This window comes from Nyctereutes procyonoides, unplaced genomic scaffold, assembly GCF_905146905.1.
Source record: "Nyctereutes procyonoides isolate TBG_1078 unplaced genomic scaffold, NYPRO_anot_genome, whole genome shotgun sequence".
Taxonomy (NCBI): domain Eukaryota; kingdom Metazoa; phylum Chordata; class Mammalia; order Carnivora; family Canidae; genus Nyctereutes; species Nyctereutes procyonoides.
In genome coordinates this window covers 24,688,691-24,700,817 of record NW_026575024.1, presented here as the reverse complement: position 1 = coordinate 24,700,817, position 12,127 = coordinate 24,688,691, and the positions used below count along the sequence as shown (strand labels likewise).

At 42.0% G+C, this 12,127-nt stretch overlaps 1 protein-coding gene across 8 annotated transcripts in view; it reads left to right on the top strand.

Annotated features, from left to right (window-relative positions):
* Positions 1-12,127, top strand: part of RALY (RALY heterogeneous nuclear ribonucleoprotein) — an 84,602-nt gene that overhangs the window by 51,868 nt on the left and 20,607 nt on the right. Inside the window, exon 1 of one of the 8 annotated variants that reach the window (XM_055307427.1) lies at positions 6,952-6,973. The exons of the other annotated variants lie outside the window; for them this stretch is intronic. The gene's annotated coding sequence lies outside the window, so the exon portion shown is untranslated. Of the gene's footprint in view, positions 1-6,951; positions 6,974-12,127 lie in introns of those variants that run through there. 8 annotated transcript variants of the gene reach the window in all.

Below are 12,127 nucleotides of genomic sequence, written 5' to 3'. Positions count from 1 at the left end.
CATAGGTTAATCATAGCATGCCAGAATTGGAATGGACTTTTGGGACCAGTAGTTCATCCATCCATTCAGTTCTCTATTCAGCAAATTCCTGATAATACTCTTAGAGCTGGGATATGGTAGTGAACAAAACAAACTGCCTTTGTGGAACTTGTAGTGGGGGAAACAGAATGAATAAAATCATTAGTTTTTTTTTTTTTTTTTTTTTTTTTTTTTTTTGTAATTTTGTATGTGTTGTGAAGAAAAGCAGGAGTAAAGGGTTAAAAAAATGGCTGGGGAAGCCCTTTTTGAGGGAAGATCATTTTTAGCTGATAGAAGAACAAGTGAAAAGTCCCTAAGGCAAGGGCTTGTTTGTAGAAAAACTAGAAGGCAGACAGTTTGGCTGGCACCCTGAGGGGGGAAGAAGCAGGAGATCAGGTTGGAGAGAGAACACCTGAGGCCAGAACATAAAGGGCCCTGAGGTCTATTTGGCCAGTGAGAAAATGAGGCTGACTAATCAGTAGCCAGGGCCATACAGCAAGTTAGCAACAAGGCCAGGATTGCTACCATCCTGGTTCAGCTTCCCTGCCTTTGCCTCTCTGCTTTGACCCAAGGTGAACTTGAATCTCATTTAATCCCCTTCTCCTCTCCCTCATTTAGCTCTCTTTCCCTCCTCATGTGCCTGTGGCTCCTGTCACACCATTGTGGTGTTTCATTTCAGGCTACTTTTCTTCATTGCATAATTAGCATTTCTCAGACCCACCTCTGCACACATGACCTGGTAATAGCTTGATTCCTGGAAGGTCAAAGTTACAGAGGTCCTTGGACATCCTTTTGTTTTAACCCCTGATATTAGAAACCCAGAGATAACCAATGATTTGCCAAAGCCAAGCAATCTGGTTAGTGGCAGAGCTTGATTTTCCTTTGCTACCCAGTCTCTTGCTCTTTACTTTATGCATGCTGCCTCCCTTTCTTAGTGTCCAACTACAGGGAATCAAGTTGTGACTCATGTATGTGGCAAGAACAGCTAGCATTTAATGGCTCTCTGCTGTGTGCCCTTACCTTAGCTTTTTATTTGGCCTTTGTCTTGTGAATTAACTGTTCTGGTAATTGCCTTTGAACTACCACACTTTGCAAAGACAGCATGTTGCTAAATTCTGCACCCATGTACATGATATCCCCACGCTTGAATAAGCATCCTGCTTTTATCCTCTAGTCTATATCCAAGCTTGTCTCTGAAGTCCAGTCCCAGTCTTATATTCGGAGAAGCACTGTGGAAAGAACATAGGGTTTGGAGTTGAATATATCTGGATTTGAATCCTGGCTTTGGCACATACTGGGACAAAGTAGTCTTGGACAAGTCACTTGACCCTTGAGAGCAGTTTTCTTACTTATAAAATGGGGATGTTAATACCTGCTTAATGGAGCCATTGGAAAGATTATTTACAGTATTATATGTACACCTCAAGGATTGTATAAAGAGAAACTTTCTCTATGGTCCATCCTGGATGCCCTCCCTTTTTTCTAATTATCTAATAGCTAACGCTTAGGGTTTTTTTCTATGTGCCAGGCTCTGTGCTAAGTGCTTTTGTGTGTGTGTGTGTGTGTGTGTGTGTGGATGTGCTAAGTGCTTTTAAAAAATAATTACAGCATGTTAATCTATAATTCTCTCAAAACTAAAAAAATTGTAGAAGGCATTAATGCCATTTTTTCTATTTTCTTTTTGTGTGTGTAGATGTCAGGTTAGGATTCAGTGTATACCTACGTTCTAGTGTTGCTGTTTTCTAGTTGTGTAAACCTGGACAAGACTCTTGACCTTGCTCTTAAATGTTTTTCCCACCAGAGCCCTAAGATTTCATCCTGTAACCATCTGGAAACCTGACATGCTTACCTGCTCACCTTGGAAAATGTGCCTGTGTTGATGGCTAACTGAGCAGTAGTAACTGGGCTGGCCCTGTAGGACTTGGAGAGGACCAGATGGGGAGGCATGGTACTACTGGATGCCTAGGAGCCATTAGATCAGGGATTGGCACTCCTCTCAAACCAAATCAATCAAAAGAGTTCTTTTTTTTTTTTTAAGATTTTTATTTATTTATTCATGAGAGACACAGAAAGGCAGACACAGGCAGACGGAGAAGCAGGCTCCATGCAGGGAGCCTGACGTAGGACTTGATCCCGGGTCTCCAGGATCACTCCCTGGGCCGAAGGCAGCCCTAAACCGCTGAGCCACCCAGGCTGCCCTCAAAAGATTTCTAGGATCGAAGCATTGGTGTGCAGTGTTGATGGTGACTTTGCTTGGAGAGTTCTGCCAGCCGCATTGGATGAGAAGACCAACAATACCTAGCCACACTTGCTTGTGTTGGTGGCAAGTGTCCCAACATGGCTGTGACTGCCCACAGACCGTTTCTGCCATTCATGACATTAGCCACTGACCTTGTGTAAGCCCCTGTAAAAGACTGCTATGGTTTGATAGAAAGAGCCCAGTCTCTGGAATCACATAGATGTGAGTTCAAATCTCTGTCTGCCCAGCCCAACCCCCTGTTTTGGGGTTGTTTGAGGATTCAGAATTCCTTAGGTAAATAAGGGTCGCTTAATACCTAATACTAACTGAGCAAATGGCAAGTTGATCTTAATGATTAGCTCTGTTAAGACCAGTATCTTTAAGAGGTGGCATTAAAGTCAGGGCTTCTCTGATTGCCTACCTGCCATCCCCGGATCCCTTCTTTCCTTCCTTAAGTTCTGGCCCCAGAAATGTTGGGTAAGAAGGAGCCTCTCAGGCTAGTCTCTATCTTCTAGGTGGTATATATGAGTAAGCAGGATTGTTACATAGCAGACATAACAGGCCAGGGCAGGTAGCTCAGGCAGCAGCTGAACAAAAAGGCTTCTCTCTGTTCCCAATAAATTGGTCCTTGGGGATCCTAGCTTTGAAATTCTAATTGACACAGGAAGGAAAAGATTCATTAGGCTCTGGACTCATTAAAATGCTCTGCTGCTCACCTACGATTTATTCTTGGCACTTCATCAGGAGGAATTAAGTAAACCAACGGGCTTGGAGGCTGCTGACAGCAGAGTCTGCTTGTGGAATGGGGATGTTGAGCTTCCCATATTATGGAGTTGGCCTCTGAAGTTCCTCACCCCTAGGACTAAGCATGAGTCTAAGACTTGTATGCTCTCAGTGCCTAAAGGACGTTTTGAGATGATTAATAGATGATAATAGCTCATTTATGGATCACCCAAAGAAGGACTGGGTCTTGCTTGCCCAAGATCACTGAGCACAGTAGTGGTAGAGCTAGAGTTACAGTCAGGCTTCCTGACTTCCTGGCCAGGAATCTTTCCCTGCATCACCTTTGAATTTCTAGATCCACTGTTTCATTCGTTCAAGTATTTACCTTCAGCAGATATTTTTGACATATCTATGTGCCAGGATTCTGTGAAAAATAGTCCTGGGAGGAGAGGGAATACCTGACCAAGTATTAGATTAGAAAGGCCTCCAAATCTGAGGGGTGAACAGGAATTAACAAAGAAGCAGATGAAGAGTGTTTAAGGCCAGGAGACCAGTGTGTACAAAGGTCTAAAGACTCTCCAGAAATGGAAAGTTGTGTCTTGCTACAGAGTAGGGGAATTGAAGAGAGGAGTCAAATCTATGAGGTTTAGGTTACTTTCTCTTTGGTTATAATAAGAACCTTAGGCAAGGCATCCTGGGTTCTAGAAGTGTTTCTGTTACCAATATCAGTCATCATTCAGGTAACATTTATTTAACGTGCCATGCTGAACATGGAGGCACAAAAATGCATAAGATGTATGTAGTCCCCCTTTTCAGAGATATGTCAGTTTAATGAGGCAAACAAACTAATAAACCACTCCTATAATAAATTAGTGAAATAATTACCTTTGCTGGGGGAAGTTGGAGTAGAGCTGAATGTTACTGTCTGTGTTGGGCTTTGATTATCTCACCTGTCAAGTGATGATAACCACTGTTTGCCTCATGAGCTGATGAGAAGACAGCCTTGTAACAGCTGGCATTTGTGTGGCTTTTTGTAGGTTACAAAACACTTTTCCATCGTTAATTAATCTTAACTACAATCATCACTTAGGAAACTTCTCCCTGATTTACAGATGAGGAAACTAAAACAGAGATATTGAGGCTTGTTCATGGTTTCACAGCTTTTATTTAACAAAAGCTATGATTACAAATCCAAGTATAGTAGATCCAAATAAACTTTTGAAAGTAGAGAGATGGCAACCTTTCTATCCCCTACTTGTGTGGCACATTTCCTCTTCCCATCACTAGAAATGCAAAAAACATCTCCACTGTGAGAAAGACTGACCTAAGTTGGCTGGGAGAAAGAGAGTTTATTTCAGATCTTTCCCAGATTGGGCACTGAATTTTTAAGACCGTATGTTCCAGTTCAGTTCTTGTTCCTTCATTTCCTGCTGTTCCATGCCATGCCATTTACAGAGGTGTGTCTCAACCATTGTCTAATTAGCTACACATACCACCTTATGGAGATAGAGCCTGCTGTACAGATGGGTAAACTGAGGTCACAGAAGTTAAGACTTCACTGAATTATTCATGCCAGAATGAGGACTGGAATCCAGGGCTCCTGATACCAGATAGGTACTCTTAAGTCATAGAAAGCAGGCTCCTTTGATTCAGTTCAGTTTATAAAATTCTTGAGTTTGCTATACAAGAGAGCCTATTGTTAGGCTCAAAACTTCTTGGTGCAGTGCTTTCCTTAAGAGCGGCGAGTTTTGTTTACTTCTCTGGCCTTAGCCAGGGCCTAGTTTCAAGAAGGCTTTGCTATTGGTTTTGACCTTTGTCTGTCATAAGCTGGAGGGAACAGTTGGCTATAGCATTGTGGATCAAGAGGGTGTGATCCCAGGCAGAGCTAGAGGATGAGTTGAGAGCCCTACACCCATACATTGCTGTTTTTGTGCCTAGACCCCTGCCAAGGTATTTTGCTATCCCAGCACAAAGTGAAGCTGGCCAACCCAAAGTGAAGCTCCCACCTGCCTTTACCCCCTTCCCCAACATACTTCTTGATCTCCTGGATATCTTTTCTTTCTTTCTTTCTTTCTTTCTTTCTTTCTTTCTTTCTTTCTTTCTTCTTTCTTTCTTTCTCTTTTCTTTCTTTTCTTTTCTTTCTTTTCTTTTCTTTTCTTTTCTTTTCTTTTCTTTTCTTTTCTTTTCTTTTCTTTCTAAGATTTATTTATTTATTTATGATAGACACATACAGAGAAAGAGGCAGAGACATAGGCAGAGGCAGAAGCAGGCTCCATGCCGGGAGCCCGACGTGGGACTCGATCCCAGGACTCCAGGATCGTGCCCTGGGCCAAAGGCAGGCACCAAATCGCTGAGCCACCCAGGGATCCCCGTCCTGGATATATTTCTTACAAAGGTTTCTAGGACCTGCTGTTCCAAATGACCCTTTGGATCTGTTTTTCCCAGAGATGTTCCAAAATGAGGTTAAGAAATCTTGTCCCACAGCCATTCTGGCATCTCCTCTCTCTACAGGCCTTCTATCAGACTCCTGCCTACCCTGCTGTTTTTACTCCTGACTTCCTAAGCAGATTGGCTGCTTAATGTGACTTTGACAAACAGACTCTAAATAGTAGTCAATACTGAGAAATTAATGTTTCCTATTTATCCAGTCTTTTTTTTTTTTAAAGTTGTTGTTGTTACTGGTGGTGGTGTTATTTTCTTCAAAATCTTAACTGGAGAATTTTAAGGAACACTGTAGGGTAGTGACTGACTGGGATTAGGACAGTTGATTTCCATGATGGGAAGCCCATAATAACCTCAGCTACCTTATAAATCATGGAAGGAAATATCAACGTTTATTCAGTGTTTCAGATGTCCCTTACAGAGCTCTTTTCGGGCATGTTACTGCCTTTGAGTTTTAGAGAAACATTGTGAGGGAAGCAGTGCAAGGATTACCATTTCCACTTGATAGTTGAGACCAGGCAAGGTTAGTGACTGGTAGTCATGGTGGCAGAGCTCTAAACAGAACCAAGACTTGAGAGACCAGTAGTTCTGGGTTTGAAATCTAGTGCTCACTACTTGCTAGCTGCATAACTGGGCAAGTTACTTAGCCTCTCCAAGCCTCAGTTTCCTTCTCTGTAATAGGATAAAGATATTTACATCTATGGTTGTCTAAGGATTAAATGGTATAATGAATGAAAAATGCCAACAGGATATAAAACAAGTATTACAAGCTCAGTAACTGCAGGTTTTCCATCTCAGTGTTTTAAGTTCTTGTATTCTGAGTCTTTGAAAATTAGTACTCTCGTTACAGTAAAATGAGCTATATGTAATACATTTCTATTAACCAAGGTATCCTTTGAGAGTCTCACCAGGTTAAGAGAACTAAATTAGTGGGAAGGCAGGGGTGCTGGGGCACACTGGATAAGTACTTCTGATACAAACCACAGTAGGTTAGAGTGGATAGGGACCCCAGAAGAATGTTTCAGGGTGTCTTTCTCAGAGGAGATGTTAATAAACTGGGAGAAGTCAGACTGAATAATGCAAAGCATATTTAAAAATTAATATCTATACCCAATGTAGGGCTTGAATTCATGACCCCAAGATTGAGAGTTGGATACTCTACTGACTAAGCCAGCCTGGTGCCCCTCAACTTCTCTTTAGAGTCCCTGTTCCTTGTAGTCTACTGAACAGAGACACAGTGATCCCCAGCTTCTTGCTCGATCTCTTCTTTGTTTTCTCTCCCATAACTGTCTTGGCCTGTTCTGCCATACTAGTGGGTATGGCAACTTGGGCTCATTTCATGAACACCAACTGTACAGTTTACTTTTAAGGAGTTGCCTTGTCAGGAACACTGGGAAACCCACTTACTGAAACAGCACTCACTTGTTCATTAGCAGAAATTCACTGAGGATCTATCTACTGGTTGCCAAGGCAGTGCTGGAGGGCCGGGATTGCAAAGATTAACGAGAGTCTCTGTCTTCAAGGAGTTCAGGGTCTCCTGGAGAGAGACAGGTATGTGAATACAAAAGTGCAGCAAAAGTTGCTGCAGCAGAGATCTATGGAGGATATTGGATTTCAGAGGAGGAAATGACTGGATCTGCCTGGGGGATAGGAAACGAAGCCTTTTCTGAAGAGTTTTCATCATGGGCATCATATCAGTGGATTTGTGCTCAGAGAACGAACTCCTCCTTGCCTTAGCCTCCCATCACCAAATCAGAAATTGGCTCTGGTCTTGCTTTATTGAGGAAGCAGTATCTCTCAACTTTATTCAACAATATTTGGAACAATGGGGCCAATAGTACTTTAATTTTCTTAATTTATAAAATTCCTGAATGCTTGACTGGATGATACATTATCTCATTGAATCCTTATGGGGAAACAACCTTATGGGGAAAACACTGTGATATTAATTTCCATTTTACAAATGAGAAAATTAAGGCCCAGAAAAGTTAAGTCATTTACCCGAGATCATTTAGCTGATCTATTGGAGAGCTGAGATATGAACCCAGGTTGTCTGACTCCAGAGTCATTTTTCTGAAAGGGCCTCAGAAAGGGCTCTTTTGACCTTGGTATAATTCTTACCTCAAAGATTTGTAAGAATGAGAAGTAAAATACTAAGCAGTGCGTCAGTCATACAATCAATTAATAAATCACAATGATCATTTATTACATTATAAAACAGACTTTCCTAAAGGCTGGGGTGGATTAGGCTCCTGCAGAAATGCCTCCTTTTTCTCTCTCTCTCTCTCGAGTCTCTTCTGGCTGTATTCTCTGTACAGCCTGCTTCTTTAAGAGGCATTGACACTGGGGATGGCAGGGGCAATGGTACATGGAGTTCATTTCAGCAGATACTCCCTGAGCTCCCACTCTGGGCCAGAGCCTATCCTGAAAGGCAGAGGGGATGTGGAGATGAAAGAATATGGACCTGCCATATTCACAGGAATTCACAGCGTACGGAAGGAGATAACACAGAAAATAGACCATTTTAATACAGTCTCCTCAGATGGAGGTTAGGCAGCACAACAGATCCCACTGCCCATGGCTCATAACACAACTAGCAGGGTGAGAATGACTTACTATTATTTTAATTGTTGAAATAGTCATCCTATTAATATCCTTGTCATCATTAAAGCAGCTGTTATTAATGTAGAAAGTAGGTAATACCTTAGAGAAGGGTCAGCAGCTACTCAAAGGAGACTTTTAACATGCTCAATTGGAAAAACCTATTTTATTTTTATGAAGGGGGAGGTGGTGCTGTTCCAAAACTGCCAGTAGAGCTGAGGGAGTCCTTGGCTTGAGGAATGTACAGTGAGGAAGGATTTATATCCCCCAGGCCTTCCTCCTGGCCACCCAGTGTGCTGCTTAGTTATTACATACTTTATAGCTTCTTGAACCCAGGCACATTTTTTTTATTTGGCAGAATGAGTAAGTAGGGGGAGGTAGTTTTCTGAGGCAGGACATCTGCCAAGAGAGGCAGTTACTGAGCATCTGCTGAGATTGGCAGGTTATGCCAGGGCAGCAAGGGCATTGTGAGTTGTGTATATTATTGCATGAAGTATCTATTAATTGATCCATGAGCATTATTGGAAATGTGAAAAATACTCAAAGTTATTTGGTGCTTGGTGAGAGAAGATTAACACATAAGATAAAAAGGATCCAACCCTGGTGGGATGACCAAGAGGTTGACTTGTGTGGTTCAGACTCCTGAGCTATAGGGACTTAGAAGTGCCTCCTTACTAACCTGCTTGTCACAGAGGAGTAGGTCATGGGTTCCATGAAGTCCAGGTTCTTTAGCGGCCCTTTCTGATATGGCCTCTGCCAGGCCCTTTTTCTTTCCTTGCATTCCAGTCAAACCACAATACATATTATTGTTCCCTAAATATGGTAACTCTCTTTAGCTTCCTTCCACAGCTTTGCTCATGCTCTTTCCTCTTACCACAGTGTTCTCCCTCTCATTTGTGCGTGGGCTAATTTCATCTTCTCCCTCTGGACAGAATCAGATCTTGTTGAGTCCTTCCTGACTTCTTCTCTCTTCTTTCCTGTCCTTTGAGTTCCTAAGTCTTCCTGTCCTAGCCCTTACCAAGATGAAACAGAAGTCCTGGTTTTTCTGAGGTCTCTACCAGTGGACTGCGAATTCCTCCAGGGCAGAGATTGTACTTTGTTTATGTCTATTTTGTAAGATGTCTGACAGTAATACATGTTCAATAAATAGTTTTTGATAAATGAAATTTTCAGCATATTATCCCTCTGCCTAGGAACCTATAATTACTTTATGGTATTCAAAACTCTGTAGACTCAAAAACTTAGTAAGACACTATTATCTTCACATACACATGAAAACAACAATGAAGATTTGTCTTTTCCCTCCTAATTAACCCCAGTTTTTACACTCCCCTGCCCCCCATTTTATTCACTTATTTTTAAAAGATTTTATTTATTTATTTTGAGAGAGAGCACACACATGCTCACACAAGTGAGAGGAGGGCCAGACTCCCTGCTGAGCAGGGAGCCTGACATGGGGTTTGATCCCAGGACCCTAAGATCCTGGACCTGAGCTGAAGGCAGACCCTTAACCGACTGAGTCACCCAGGTACCATTCCACCCATTTTAATACAGTTCTGGTGAGGTTGTCATGAAAGTGGCATTCATTGGTGATAGCAGTATAAATTGGTATAGCATTTTTGGAAAGCAATTAATGTATCTCAAGAGTCTTAAAAGTGTTTATAGATTCTTTTTTAAAGATTTTATTTATTCATGAGAGACACAGAGAAAGGCAGAGGCAGAGGGAGAAAAGAGGCTCCATGCAGGGAGCCTGATGTGGGACGCATTGAGCTGAAGACAGACGCTCAACTGCTGAGCCACCCAGGTGCCCCATGTTTATAGATCTTGACACAGTAATTCTACTTCTGGGAATCTGTCCTAGGGAAATAATCAAATATTAGAATAAACCTTACCTTAGATGTTATTTATAATCATGAGAAAATGGGAGAAGCATAAATGACCACCTGACTACAACCAGTCTAAACTATAATAAGTTCATGTAGAAAACTTTGAGTTACTAAAAACAGTAGTTCTAAAAAATGGGGCTTATTGAAAACTATGCAGCAATAAAGACAAATATGTTATATATATATTAAAATAATTGAAAAAAATTAGGCTACAGAATTGGATACATGATTTTACTGTGTAATCTAAATACAATGCAAAAGAAAAAAATAATGGAAGGAACTATACCAAGGTGCCAACAGGAGTTCCATCCTAGAGTGGAGTAGGGGTTTAGGTGATTTCTTATGGTAATTTCCTTTTTTTTTCTTGTAATTTCAAAAAATAAATACACTAAGGAATACAAATACCTAAATTATTGGCTACAAATTTTGAAATAATAAAGCAAAACTTTAACTTCAGTTTTTTTTTTTCTTTAAAGATTTTATTTATTTATTCATGAGAGACAGAGACAGAGAGAGAGAGAGAGAGAGAGGCAGAGACACAGGCAGAGGGAGAAGCAGGCTCCATGCAGGGAGCCCGATGCGGGACTCAGTCCTGGATCTCCAGGATCAGGCCCTGGGCTGAAGGCGGTTCTAAACCGCTGAGCCACCTGGGCTGCCTGAGTTGTTGTTGTTGTTGTTGTTTTTTATTTTATTTGTTTATTCATGAGAGACACAGAGAGAGGCAGAGACACAGCAGTGGGAGAAGCAGGCCCCATGCAGGGAGCCCAACACGGGACTCAATTCCTGGGACTCCAGGATCACGCCCTGGGCCGAAGGCAGGCGCTAAACCACTGAGCCACCCAGGGATCCCCCTAAATTCAGTTTTAAGCAGAAGAGTGATATGGTGATATTATTCCAATGACTGTGTGGAGGATGAATTGGGGAAGTGGTAATAAGAATAGAAAGAGCTACATTTTAAAATCTTTAGGAGGCCAAATTCATAGGCCTTTGTTTACTATGTGAATGAAAGGATGGATGATTGAGTATATGGCACAGTATATGCTTAATAGAGAATATAGGCTCAGGGAGTTTAATTACTTGTCCAGAGTTATAGGACTAATAAGTAGTTGATCATGGATTTAAATCCTGGTCTTTCTGTTCCATGGCTTGTGTTCTTGCTCCCACAGCTGAGACCTGTATTAAAGTTTTGAGGAAAGTTTTTTTGACCAGCTTTTGGAGTATAGAAACTTGCGTAGTGTTGTGTCTGTCTCTGTCTGTCTTTCTTTTTATAAAGATTTTATTTATTCACGAGAGAGAGAGAGAGAGAGAGATTGAGAGAGAGGCAGAGAGGCAGAGACACAGGCAGAGGGAGAAGCAGGCTTCCTGCAGGGAGCCTGATGCAGGACTCCATCCCAGGGTCCTGGGATCACAACCTGAGCCAAAGGCAGACACTCAACCACTGAGCCACCCAGGTGCCCCTAGTGTCTCTTTTTTTCTGAGGGAAAGAGACCAGAAAGGGTTGATTAATTCTTTCTAAGATGTTGACAGGGGAAAAGACCACAGATACCACAGCTGCTTCTTTCTGTATGATCAGTTAACTGACTAGTTTAGAAGTTCATTGGGTATGTTATGTTTGCTGTCTTGGGGGATTTTCCCCCTCCCAAGTTGTTGTGGTTCATTGGTTGGCTTTTATTTGGTGCTAGTGACATTACTGCCCCCTTGAGTTTAAATATGCAAATATGTACCGTATTACATGCAAATGAACATTTTGGTCATTATGCCAAATTTATGAGCAATTCTGCAGCTCTGAGGGTGGAAGAAGTCAGATTGGCAGCCTCCACTAAGGGACAGTGTTTAAGCAGCACCCTGAAAGGAGGAAGGGTTTGCCTGAACCAGATGATGCTCCGTCCCCACACCTGTCTCATATAGTCTTGTCCAAGAAAAGGTGGTTTCTTTTTTTTTTTTTTTTTTAAGATTTTATTCATTTATTCCTGAGAGACACAGAGAGGCAGAGACACAGGCAGAGGGAGAAGCAGGCTCCATGCAGGGAGTCCGATGTGGGACTCAATCCCGGGACTCCAGGATCAGGCCCTGGGCCGAAGGCAGACACCAAACCGCTGAGCCACCCAAGGATCCCCTAAAAGGTGGTTTCAAACTCGATTCAGTACTTTGGAGTCTGATATCCAGTCCTTCAGAAGAACCCAGTTCATGTCAACTTGCTCACTGTATGACCATGGGC